At 46.6% G+C, this 13,593-nt stretch overlaps 1 protein-coding gene across 1 annotated transcript in view; it reads left to right on the forward strand.

Moving 5' to 3' along the window:
• cacna2d3a (calcium channel, voltage-dependent, alpha 2/delta subunit 3a) overlaps positions 1 to 13,593 on the forward strand; it is a 307,539-nt gene that overhangs the window by 240,101 nt on the left and 53,845 nt on the right. The window lies entirely within an intron of this gene.

Consider the following 13,593-nt stretch of genomic DNA (forward strand, 5'->3'; position numbering starts at 1 on the left):
GTTGAGTGTGTGTTTGTGATGGCTGAATGTCAAACCCCGCTAATGTCCGCTGGATGCTGGTCCTCGTCGCTGGTCTCAGTGGCTGACCCCATCTCTGCGGCCAGTCCAGGGAGAGAGCTATAGCTATCCACCAGTGTGTGTGTGTGTGTGTGTGTGTGTGTGTGTGTGTGTGTGTGTGTGTGTGTGTGTGTGTGTGTGTGTGTGTGTGTTTGAGCAAGAGAGGGAGAGGGAGAAAGAAAGAGAGAGGGGGAAAAGGAAAGAGAGAGAATGACAGAGAAAGAGGAAGAGAAAGCCTGTGAGCCAGCCAGCAAGAGCAAGTGCGCTGTGAAGTAGTTCCTGTGGAGTGGTACCACTCTACCCGCTCAGCCACTCTCCTGCTAGTCTCTCCTTCACCCTCTCTCTCTCTCGCTCTCTCTGTCTTGCCCGCTCTCTCTGTCTTGCCCGCTCTCTCTCTCTCTCTCTCTCTCTCTCTCTCTCTCTCTCTCTCTCTCTCTCTCTCTCTCTCTCATTCACTCACTCACTGTATCACTCATTCTCTCCCACTCTCTCTCTCCCTCTCTCTCTCTCTCTCTCTCTCTCTCTCTCTCTCTAGAGTGCAGTTCTCCCACTCTCCTCTCCTCTGCTCTTTTTTCCTCCCTCTCTCTCTCTCACTTGCTCTTTTTTTACACCCACCACTGTGTACTCATGCTATCTCTCATCTCGTCTCTCAATACCTCTTCTGCCATATGCCTGTATTTTGGCTTCTTTGCTTCTTTATCTCTTATTTTTCCTCTCTTCCCTCTAGCTCTCTTTCTCTCTCTCTATCGCTCCTTCTGTTGCTCTTTCGCTCTATCTATTTCTGTTTGTCTGTCCTGCTTTCTGCCCTATTCCTCTGTATGTCCACGCTTCACTTCACTCCTCTCCTCTATTCTCTGTCTCATTTTCTGCCTCTCTCTCTCTCTCTCTCTCTCTCTGTCCCTCTCTCTCTCTCTCTCTCTCTCTCCTTCTCATTCTCTCAGCTTCTCTCTCTCTGTCTCTCTCTCTCTCTCTCTCTCTCTCTCTCTCTGTCCCTCTCTGTCCTTTGTGTCTGCCTGTTTCTCTTTGATGCTGTTGTGAACGGGTGAGAATGACAGTGTGTCAGCGTGCCCTAGACAGCTGTGCCTCTTATACCACACTGGAATGGAGTGGAGTGGCTGGAGCTTTTCCATTTTTCCCAGGATTAATCTGTGCTAACAGCATCCCTACCCCCCACCCCAAGTCCTGCATGCAGGCGCGCACACACACACACACACACACACAACACACAACACACACTCATGTGCATGCACACACACACTCATGCAATTGCATGCACACTTATGATCATACAAAGACATGTATAGACACACACACACACACACACACACACACACACACACACACACACATGCATGCATGTACTCCTCCCGCGTTCACAGCTATTTGGTTATTTCCGCTTGGCACAGTGCTTCTTATTAGCTTGCTCGCTCCAGTGACATCACATTTCAAGAGCAGGCAGAGAACATGCCCAGAGCAAAGCGAAGCAGCGCAGCACACACAGGCACACACAGGCACACACAGGCACAGACACACATACACGCACACACGAGAACACACACACACAGCCTCCCACTTGCTCAAAGCTAATGAGTACTGACATACACACACATGCAGCAATAACACACATAGTCTCTCTCTCTCTCTCTCTCTCTCTCTCTCTCTCTCTCTCTCTCTCTCTCTCTCTCTCTCTCTCTCTCTCTCTCTCTCTCTCTCTGTCACACACACACACACACACACAAACTCTCTGTGTGTCTCTCTCTCTCACACACACACACAGATATATAAATAGTAGGCATACTCACACACACACACACACACCCATGAACAAAATTAACACAAAATGACCAACATGTACATGCCAACAGCGTTTCGGCACACACACACAGACAGTACACACAAACTCACAACAAGTTAGTCACATTTTGTAACACATTAGTGGCAAACGCGTGCCCATGCACATACACACACACACACAACCATTTTTTGCCAGTGGCCACTCATACACTTTGTTATCATATTGTCACACCATGTGACACAGTGCCTTTAATCGAACACACATACACACGTGCACACACACACATACGCGCGTGCGCACACACACACACACACACACACACACACACACACACACACACACACACACACACACACACACACACACACACACACACACACACACACGCTTACACACACACAGGAATAAATGCATGTGTCATCCAGGCTTAATAGATTAATGTGAAAGCATTAAAAATGAGCTTCGGATGACAGAAAAGAGACTGAGGTCTGAGGGTTAGCTGGGTGAAAGGGTGATGCAGTTTCTTCAAAGGTTGCTAATGAAATGAAGACATGAAAATAACTTAAGGCAGTTATATAACAAGGCTGATAATCAGCTGAATTCCCTAGAGCAAACACTTCATTATCATCCACCATTACTGTTAACCGCATGCATGTTTGTCATACACACGGAATGCGCTGTGCAGACACACTCCAATAACGTCATATTAGCATAGATATTTTAGTGTCTGTGGTTTTTCAAGTGTCATGATTAAAATTGGAGGCTTTCGGAGACAACAACAGAGACAAGTAAAGAGTCTGTCCCTAATATGATGAAAGAGAAACAGATGATGGGAGAGACTGTAAGGCAGAGTGATAGCATAATACATAATGAAGAGAATAAAATAATAAATAGAATCACACATACAGTACAAACATCCAATCACTTTGTACACAAAGACATTGAGGCAGGCATCCTGTAAACTATGAGATGGTTTGAGACTAGCAGCAGCTATATGAAAAGTGTCATTTATTTTGAAAAAGCAGCATCAGTAGACTAAAAGAAGTAGGTGAAGAGAGAGAGAGAGAGAGAAAGAGATGTTGCTGTAGTAGCATGTCTCTACTGGTAGCATGTCTTCGCATTGGCAATGATGGGCTTATCTGTACTGGCGTAGAGGAGAGGAGAGGAGAGGAGAGGAGAGAGTGGACCAATGCTAGCAACACAAATCACGCTGCTCTGAGCCGCCAGCCAAGCAGCGCTCTCCAACACCCCCTCCCGCTATCATATCCCCCCCACAGGGAAAGATGGAGAGAGAGAGAGAGAGAGAGAGAGGGAGATGGAGAGTGATAGGAGAGGGGGATGGATAAGGAGAGAGCAAGTGGGTTTGTATGCAGAAACATGAGAAAGAGAACGATGTGTAGAGAGATGGGAGAGATATAGAAAAAGACAAGACGTAGATGAAGCAGAAAAAGAGACGAAGAGACTTGATAATGAGCGAGAGAGAGAGAAAGTGGGAGGCAGGCCTACAATTTAAAGAGTCAACGTGCACTGTTATGCATATCTCTAAAGGGATGTGTGTTTGCACGTGTATGCTATTCCATGTGTGCCTGTATGTGCGTCTTAGTATGGTGGTCTATTTACATACCTATCCATGTGTGTATGTATGCATGTAGTATGTGTCCATATTCATGCATGTGTGAAATGATGTGCATGCTTGTCTGTGTGCTGCTACAGTCAGGAAGAATATATTTATACATAGATTTTTCTCTGTGAGCGTGTGCGTGAGTGTGTGTGTGTGTGTGTGTGTGTGTGTGTGTGTGTGTGTGTGTGTGTGTGTGTGTGTGTGTGTGTGTGTGTGTGTGTGTGTGTGTGTGTGTGTGTGTGTTTGCCTGCCTGCCTGCCTGCCTGCTTGCTTGCTCATATATATGGCTCGCACAATCCAGTTACTCTGTCAAATATCTGCCATAGAGATGAAAATGGGTTGCATAACCTCAGCGGCACCATAAGCTGTCAAGTTAATCTCATCCGGAACACAACGGAGCCGGAGTGGAGGGGGGGTTTTATGTGCGAGTGAGGTTGGGGGGGTGGTGGTGTTGATGGGAGAGGGTTATGCCTTACCTGTCCACAACACAGCGTCTCCTCGAGCCCAATCTCTCTACCTCTCTGCCCCGTGGTCCGCTGCCTGGGCTCTGGGATTAGCTCGTAGGGAATATGTTCAAATAAATGGACATAATCCCAGGAGATTTGAAGTGCTGGCATCCCGCTGGGATGGTTAGCAGGATTCCGAGTGTGCCTTGCCGATTTCAGGGGTGCGGCGGGGAGGTGAGGGGGCCCAGGGACCAATCACAGACTGGCATATCCGGGGGAGACACATGCCTTGTGTGCCCAGTGTACTGTGCGAGTGTGCGCACGCTTTACTGTCTTTCAGCAAGAGTGGTCTCACTTTTTCATGTTGTGAGTAGAAAGCAAATGAGAGAAATGAATTATCACTGAAATGTGCACACTTACACTGTATGTATACATTCTCTCTCACACACACACACACTCTCTCTCTCTCTCTCTCTCTCTCTCTCTCTCTCTCTCTCTCTCTCTCTCTCTCTCTCCCTCCTTTTTTCTCTCACTCTGTTTCTTGCTTGCTCGCTCTCACACACAAACACACTTTCGCACACAGTACACACACCCATACACTGAAAGAGTAACATGGGACCAAATATACTGTGTAGTTAAATTGACTCTCTAAGGGTTGAATTAACACTGCTTTCTAACTGTGTACAGTGCATGTGCACGCACGCTCGCGCGCGCACACACACACACACACACACACACACACACACACACACACACACACACACACACACACAGACAGACACACACACTCACACACACACACACACACACACACACACACACACACACACACACACACACACACACACACACACACACACACACACACACACACACACTCTTCAGCTCTATAAAGCTTATTACTCCACCACTGGACCTGTCACAGGATGAGATGCTGTAAAAAGGATTATTACCATCCCATCCATATAAACACTCCTCCTGACCTACTTTCAACACACGCACGGGGCCTGTTTCAAAAAGTATGTGAAAGTGTGGACTTGTCTGTGTGTGGTTTTTATTTGATATTTTTCATTTTTGTTTTTGTTTTGTGTATGTTTTGTGTATGTTTGTTTTGTTGTATTGTGGTAGTGCAGGTACAGTCCAATAGTGGAATACAAAGAGTCAAACTGTGCCGTCCAGAATGGTCCATTGTAGTCCAGTGGTCTAGCATTTAGCAGCATAGTTGGAGGAGTCTCATAGTGCAAGTAGTTCTTGGAAGTGGAGATCAGAGAGTGCAGGTAAGGTGCAGTCACGTGGAGCAGTTCCATAGGTTGTGTGTGTGTGTGTGTGTGTGTGTGTGTGTGTGTGTGTGTGTGTGTGTGTGTGTGTGTGTGTGTGTGTGTGTGTGTGTGTGTGTTGTGTGTTGTGTGTGTGTGTGTGTGTGTGTGTGTGTGTGTGAGGTGTGTGTGTGTGTGTGTGTGTGTGTGTGTGTGTGTGTGTGTGTGTGTGTGTGTGTGTGTGTGTGTGTGTGTGTGTGTGTGTGTGTGTGGGAGAGAGAGAGAGAGTCCCAGTAGATGAAATGGTAGTCATTGGATACATTCTTACACTTTGCTGATCGTAGTGCGGGGGCCCTAAGCCATCTGGGCTGGGCAATGCCTCACTTTAGAATAGGGACCCTTATTCCACATCTGTTTTCACACTGTTCATGGTTTGTTCACACAGTGTGTCAGGAGCTTATACACATTGTATTCTGGCACTTACTACTTACTAATAAAAAGAAATATAGGTTTACTGATCCTTACTAATGTTATATTAGTAATAAATTCCTAATTGTGCATGGACAAGACATTTGCGAATACATGCCTAACAAATGTTTGATTTTGCTTAGTACATGCTACATGCTACAAGTTACTTATACATGTGTTAACATTGTATTTGTCAGTGCTAATGGATGTAACCCTAAAATAAAGTGTTACCACATAGACTATAGAATAAATCCATAATGATATTTGAATATTTAGCCGTGTACAGTAATACACTGTGCCACTCCACAGAGATTTCCTTGCCAGTCTGTGAGACGCTGAATCCCCAGGATTCAGTGTCACAGGAGAATGGAGAGAGGGTCTTCTGGACCTGACCTCTGGAGTCTGATGTCCTCCATCCCTAGCCCTTGCCTCCTCCCCTCTTCGCCCATGCCATGATTCATGCAAGAAGTCTGCACGCTTCAATGGAGAGAGATTTACATCTCTCTCTCTCTCTCTCTCTCTCTCTCTCTCTCTCTCTCTCTCTCTCTCTCTCTCTCTCTCAGCTCAGCTCAATGTTGCACAGTGGCACAATGGCTAAGAGAAGAGGCTCTCTTCATAGAGAACATATGGAGCATGGTCCATACAGGCTGGAAATCCCAGCAGCGACATTTTGTTCCCCGTCATCCCCCCATGGAAATCCACAGTATGGAAAAGTAATATCCCATAGTGATGGGAAAGCAATCTGCTTAAGAGCAGGGGGGGACCCTGGCTGAACAAGGCAGCTTGATCAGAAGGCTCTTCTACGTACGTATGGTCGAGCACTGACATTGTTTACGTGCCGAGACAGGCATACGCCCCTGCCCATCTGACAGATGCATTCGACATCCCTGATGAAGATGTATACAGGCACTCATCCTAAACATACACACATACGTATATATACACTCATTATATGCTGGGCATTCTTATGGGTGTGGTGGTATGGCAATTAACATGGCTGCTTTGAATGCAAGGAGTGAATGGGTCTGCTAAATGCAAGATCTTTATGTTTATTTTCACACACGCACATGCATACATGCATATGCATACACACACGGACAAATGAACGCACGCGCGCGCACACACACACACACACACACACACACACACACACACACACACACACACACACACACACACACACACACACACACACACACACACACACAGCCCACGCACATTTACAGGCTCTCTCTCTCTCTCTCTCTCTCTCTCTCTCTCTCTCTCTCTCTCTCTCTCTCTCTCTCTCTCTCTCTGTCTTTCTCTTGCTCTCTCACAAACAGGCATGCATGCATACAGACATGCAAACACACACACACACACACACACACACACACACACACACACACACACACACACACACACACACACACACACACACACACACACACACACATACACACATGCATAAGTTGAAGACACTCCCCTAAGTCTGCTACGCTAAGCATCTGTTGGTGTGGTCATAGCAGAAATGAATGAAAATCCCTAATCCATGTGATTGGATCAGCATAATCTATATAATCCATATGAGGGTTTAAGTACCAAGGATGAAGGGATCTTTTTAACAGTCAATGAGTCAATCATATTTCCTCTGCCTTTTTTAATCCTTTAGTATCTTCATGGGCCAATAAACTAGACCATTTTTTTTCAAGTTTTTTGTTTGAGTGCTATCGTTTGATTTGTGTTGGTCCTCCTCGTGTTTGATTGCATTCCTTTTCATGATAAACCATACACCTTTTTCATTTTTTGGGGAATTTTGAATGCAAGCATTTTTTTTACTTGTTCGTACTGTAATATTTTTCTCTCTCTAGTGTTTGATGCTGTCACCCTGTCCCGCATAAAGGATTTTTTAATGTATGTATGTTGGCCTTTTTTTAGTGTACCAGTAGGAGTTATTTTGGAGTGCTTGCATTGATATAAGTCAGTGTCCCTTGTTGAGTAAGGGAAGCCACAATTTCCTCTCTACTGCTACTCCTCTGCCCTCAGAGTGCATCTCCTTCCTCACCTCTCTTCTTCCTAAATTAGCCCTTTCCCTACACACCCAAGCCCTGGCATTTCCGATCTTTAAAATACTCCCGCTGAGTAGCCGTAGCTGGCCCTCGTCCCCTGTCCAGCTAATCCGCACCTGTTGCCTTGGCGCGCGAGGCTAAATGCGGACGGAAAACACACACGGTGGCCCTGAGAGCGCGTGGCTAAAATGCCGCAGTGTCAGCACACAAGCACCTCAGCCCTCAGGGGGCCGATTTATCTCAGGGGACTGTCTTAACGTCTTGACGGATGTCACCCACATTTTCAAGCGACAAAGTATGCAGGTAGAGGCATCCAAGGAGAGATGCCGCAGAGTCTTGTTGACAGCAAGTGAACTCTGCTTACCGTAGTTCCAGCAACTTCTCCCCCTCTCTCTCTGTCTATGGAGTGTCAGGGCAGTGGCCCTTAATGTTCCTACATTCCCTGCAACACAGGGGAAATGATAATTACCTAGTCACAGAGTGTTGGCTTTCCACACCCTAATGTGTTTTATATTTTCCCCTCTTTGCACCGTCGTCTCTGGAGACCAGGGTTTTCAGGTACAGAGGGGGCCTACTCCTTTGGGGCCCTGTGGTGTTAACGACCTCCCATCGCCTGCAGCTGTGAAGGGATTGGCCCCCTTGGCATTTCCTAACTGTGAAGATGATGATACACTTGGCAACTTTTTGAGCAATGTTTCTGAGCAACAATACTGCAGTAGGCCTATATACAATTTAATCGGGACTTGTGTTGCATCTCTTCACTTTCTTCACTCTTCACTTCTCTCTTTCTCCTCTGCCTTTACTGTTTACAAAAATGAAAACATTTGATTAAAAAAATATATTTTATTTGGACTGTTTATCACCACAACACTTCAATAGAACTTGGGTCAGTTTTATGTGTCAGTTAATCAAGAGAACTTTTCTCAGTTAAGCAATCTATTCTGAAATTAATATACAAGATAAGATACATACATATTTGATATTTATTATCACTCATGAATTCAAGAATTTAAAAGCAAGTAAAAGTTATCTTGCAAAAACTCTTGAACGAAATGTAGAAAATGTAGAAAAAGTCCCTACAGTACAAAAAATGGAGCCAATCATGCTGTTGCCCAGTAGAAAAGCTGGAAAGGCTGCTGAAAAGGTTGCCTTCTGCACCATCGCCTAAAAGGCCCATCGTGCCTGGAAGTCATCCCAAGCCCATCAGAGTCCCATGTGGGATGGGTAGAAGAGGCGTTGGATGTGGGCTGGAGATGGCAGTGATTCAGCTGAAACAGGTGACAGCCAGGAATGGCCATTCCCACTCTCTACTTATCTCTACTTCTCATTTCCCTCTCCCCATGTCCTTCCGCTTCTTTCCATCTGTCAGGAGCTCTCATTCCTAAGTGTGTCCAAGGTTGGCCGTCTTCACTTACTTTTGGCATGTTGGCCAACCTTGGTATATTGGCACAGTCTTCTTTCTGTAGTGGTCAGTCGTTTTGTATTGGTTTAAATATAAACCTTCGGTGAAGTCAAGAGTTGATAATATATCAGGAATGTGGCATTTCTGTTTGTAGGAATTAACAAGTCTATCTAAGTAATTGAAAACGTAATTGTATCAAGTATGAAATATATGGTTTTGTTGGAGGCAGCTACTTAGGTGCATCTTGGGTCATAATGGCTGTGTCAGTGGGTGGATCAGATGGGAAATTAGTGAAACTCTCATTCCGCCTCTTTGTTATCTTGATAGCTGAGATTTGACATCTAATGTCGTTGTATGTAATACAAATGCAGACCATTTATAAATACTGATAAATGCACTTCTAATTTTAGTTTGAACAGTCTTACTGTGTCCGAGCCCTCTGCTCTGAAGACCTTGTTTTGCTAAAGGCTTGCAGTAGGCGCGGGGCGGGCCTGGGCTGGCTCGGGCTGGCTCTCACATGGCGGTGTCAGTCTCTCGCCGCCCAGGCGCCGGAGGACCTGTTAGCAGACCGGCCGCAGCTCTGTGAAGCCACAGGCAGACGTGAGTGTTAGCCGATCCCTTTCTGACAGTCCTGCAGGGAGCCAGGTGTGTTCCCAGGCACAGGATCTAAGCCCCAGGCCCTGTGTGGTGTTTGGACGCGAATCAAATCGCCCTATTTGCCCAGAGTGAGAGAAGCCGCCCAGCACAGCTCTTGCTCACCCTATCTCACCCTATCTCTCTCTCTCTCTCTCTCTCTCTCTCTCTCTCTCTCTCTCTCTCTCTCTCTCTCTCTCTCTCTCTCTCTCTCTCTCTCTCTCTCTCTCTTTCTCTCTGTCTGTCTCTCTCTCTCTCACACTCTTTTCCTCTCTCTCTCTTTCTCTCTCTCTCTCTCTCTCTCTCTCTCTCTCACTCTTTCGCTCTCTCTCTCCTTCTCTCTCTCTCTCTCTCTCTCTCTCTCTCTTTCAGAGATTCGTCGGAGGCAGCCATGGCTGTTTGCCCCGAAATAAATAACAAACGTACCATTTAGAAAGTGGCAGCAGCAGCTCTAGCTCGTCTAGCGTGCCTGTTTTCTGGGCAGCTGAGAAGTGGCCGGGGCACTGAAATTTCATGCCCACCACCACAGTCACCCCTGGATATCTGTTCCTATCAATTAAGGCGAATGGTGAGCAATCTTCCCCTCACAAGCAGGAAGCAGACAACTTAATCACTATCAGAACCGCGGCTGCACAGACGACAGCGTAAATCAACATCTCATGTTTCCCGCGTGGGTTTGTGACCCTCGTGGTATTGCGGCCAAAGGTGCAGTGGTTTAAGATGGTGTAATCGAAGGCTGAGGGGGTGTAGGGGGGGGCTGCACACAGTCATACAGAGACAGCTGTGTCCTCAGCCTGGACACAGTGGACTGCCATCTGAAATGGACAACATGATTAGATTAAGGGCAGGCAGGCATGACCCATTTCATAGTGCTGTAATACGCACAAACGTGTACACACGTGCGTACACATACACACACACATACACACACACAAACACACACACACACACACACACACACACACACACACACACACACACACACACACACACACACACACACACACACACACGCACACACACATACAAGCGCGGGCACACACACACACACACACACACACACACACACACACACACACACACAAACACACAAACACACACACAAAATTGACCACTCTTGTGTATTCACCGGTAGGTGCTTTTCAATGTGCATATATAGAAGACAGCGGCTTGCAGGCAGCTTTAGCTTGCTGAGATATAATAAATCAGTGTGAATCATTTGGAGCTATGGATGGATGTGTTTATTTTTACATTTGAGTAGGTGGTAGGCTACTCCTATTTTCAGACACACCGTATGGAGAATATGTGAGTCTGGTAACACTTTATTTTAGGGATACATCTATTAGTACTAATACATACAATGCTAATGCCTGCATAAGTAACTTGTAAGGCATGTACTAAGCAAATGTTAAGGCCTACTAGGTCCTTACTAAGGTTAAATTGGTAATAAATCCCTTATTGTGCATGAACAAGACATTTGCGAATACACGTCTAACAAATGTTTGATTTTGCTTTGTACATGCCTTACAAGTTACTTATACAGGAACATTGTATGTATTAGTGCTAATACATGTATCCCTAAAATAAAGTGTTACCGTGAGTCTGTATGTGAATGCAACTAAGAACATGGGGGTAGCTAAAACAATGAATAAGTGTGTACGTGTCTGCGTGCCTTGCCTCGCCTGGCCAGCGTTGCTTCTTTGGCTCCAGCCTCATACCCCAGCCCTGCCTGCTGAGCCGCCTCCTCCACCATGGTAGCTTATTTCAGTGGTTCTTAAAGGGGCATTCCACTGGTGGAGACATGAATATGTATTGAAAGTGGGTCAAATGTGTAGTAGAATAGTAGCAGAAATGTCTAATTTGGTGCCTTGGTCGAGAAAAGGCAGAAAATGACTTTTCAGTGCTTGTGGATTTGTGACAACAATCCCCATAATGCATTGCAATGCTCAAGTTCTACAGGCCACACTCAGGCAGCTCTGCCAGTGACTTACTGGAGCCTCAATGCCAGTGATTTCAAAAGCACTGGCACACTGATCTGTGATGGGTCTGTTAGCGCATTAGGTACAACCTCCTATGGGCGGGGTTGAAAGGGTGGGAAAAAGGCTTGTAGTCTCAACAGAAATCCACCTCTCTTACTCTTCCTCCTACAATGATGCAAAATTAAGATTTTTACATCATTGTAGGAGGGAGTGTTAAGAGGTCAATACGGATTTCTCCTATCTCGGGAGGAATTGAGAGAGTGTTGCACGACCATTCAAGAGAATGACTAGGTGTCTAGCAATGGAAAACCTAATGCAAATGGGTGGAGTGTCCCTTTAACTATTTTTTCTTAATGCTCCCCCTTACCTGTGCCCAAGACAAGCCGTGCACCCTCAACCCAAACTTCTACACGTGTATACGCACTAAAACATTATTTAAGTGATTTATTACAATGATTCTTGCCTCAGACATCAATCAATACCTTAATGACTTTAAATGGGGACCAAAACATGTTTTAATTTGGTTTTGATTGGCCTAATTATAATGTAGACAGCAGAATTTTGGTCACAACCTCCACAAAAGCAAAATACCGTACACCTCCTGCAATCTCTGGCACACCCCCAGGGGGTGTCCGCACCCCAGGTTAAGAACCACTCGCTTATTTGGCAGGGGCCAGGTACAAAACCGTTCCAATACCAGAGTGAGCTATGAAACTCATTTACATATGTGGTCATAGAGGTACAGTAGGGGCACAGAGGTACAGTAAGCACAGTTTGGAGCAGTGCGGATGGATATGTACGGACCTATGCGGAGCGGTGCGGAGCCCTGGGTGAAAGGGGCGGAGGCCAAAGCCAAATGCAGGAGCAGGGGAGAAAGGAGGAGGGAGTCCACCCTCGGGCCATTGGCTCTCTGGTCGGGCTGGCTGGCAGACAGGCGGGCGGAAGTAGCCAGCTGGTTGGAGCTGGACTGGGGACGTGGATTTCGAGGCATACTGTAGACTGAGGCCAGAAAGGAGAGGAGAAGAGGGGAGGCTGGAGGGGTTGGGGATGATGCTGGGAGAAAGGGACAGGGGGAAGCAGGCTAAATAGGTCCTGAAGATGGAACTAGGGTTAAGGCTGAGGCAGGGGGACCAGAGGACAGGAGAGGAGAGGCCAGAGAGGGATGGGAGAAGGCATAGGAGTAGGCAATGACTGGGAGCGAGGTCCTTCACCGGTAAACATTTGCTGTGAGACTTTGAGGCCATGGAGGACAGCACTCACTCAGGTCATGATCTGCCTCAGCCTCAGCCACCAGTCAAACAGCCTCCAGGCTGATGGCCGTATAGGATAGCTCCAACTGCAGGGGGCAGTGTGTGCATTTGTGTGCGAGGTTGTTTGTGTGTGTGTGTGTGTGTGTGTGTGTGTGTGTGTGTGTGTGTGTGTGTGTGTGTGTGTGCGTGCGTGCGTGCGTGCGTGCGTGCGTGCGTGCGTGCGTGCGTGCGTGCGTGCGTGCGTGCGTGCGTGCGTGCGTGCGTGCGTGCGTGCGTGCGTGTGTGTGTACAGAGATTTCTGTAGATGTGTGTCTGTGTGTAGACATGGTGGTGTGCGTGTGTAAAGAAACCTGTATTTTAGGGTGCTTTATTAGATTGTAGTACTATATTTATGTGCTTGAATGAAAATCATATCTATATTTCTGAGGCCAAGAGAAAGAGAGGGTGGTGAGTTTACACATCTCTCTTTGGCTGCCAGTGAAAAAGACCTCTCATGTCATGTGTAGAGGGGTTTTGAAGGCTGAACTCTCTCCAAGATCACGATGCTTACCTGCTGGGCAGGCATGTGTGTGCTGCCCTGTCCTCACTCGGCTCTACAGTAAGAGAGAAAGAGGAAGAGAGAGAGATAGGAAGAGAGG

The sequence above is a fragment of the Engraulis encrasicolus genome, chromosome 10 (assembly GCF_034702125.1).
Source record: "Engraulis encrasicolus isolate BLACKSEA-1 chromosome 10, IST_EnEncr_1.0, whole genome shotgun sequence".
NCBI classification, from domain to species: Eukaryota; Metazoa; Chordata; class Actinopteri; order Clupeiformes; family Engraulidae; genus Engraulis; species Engraulis encrasicolus.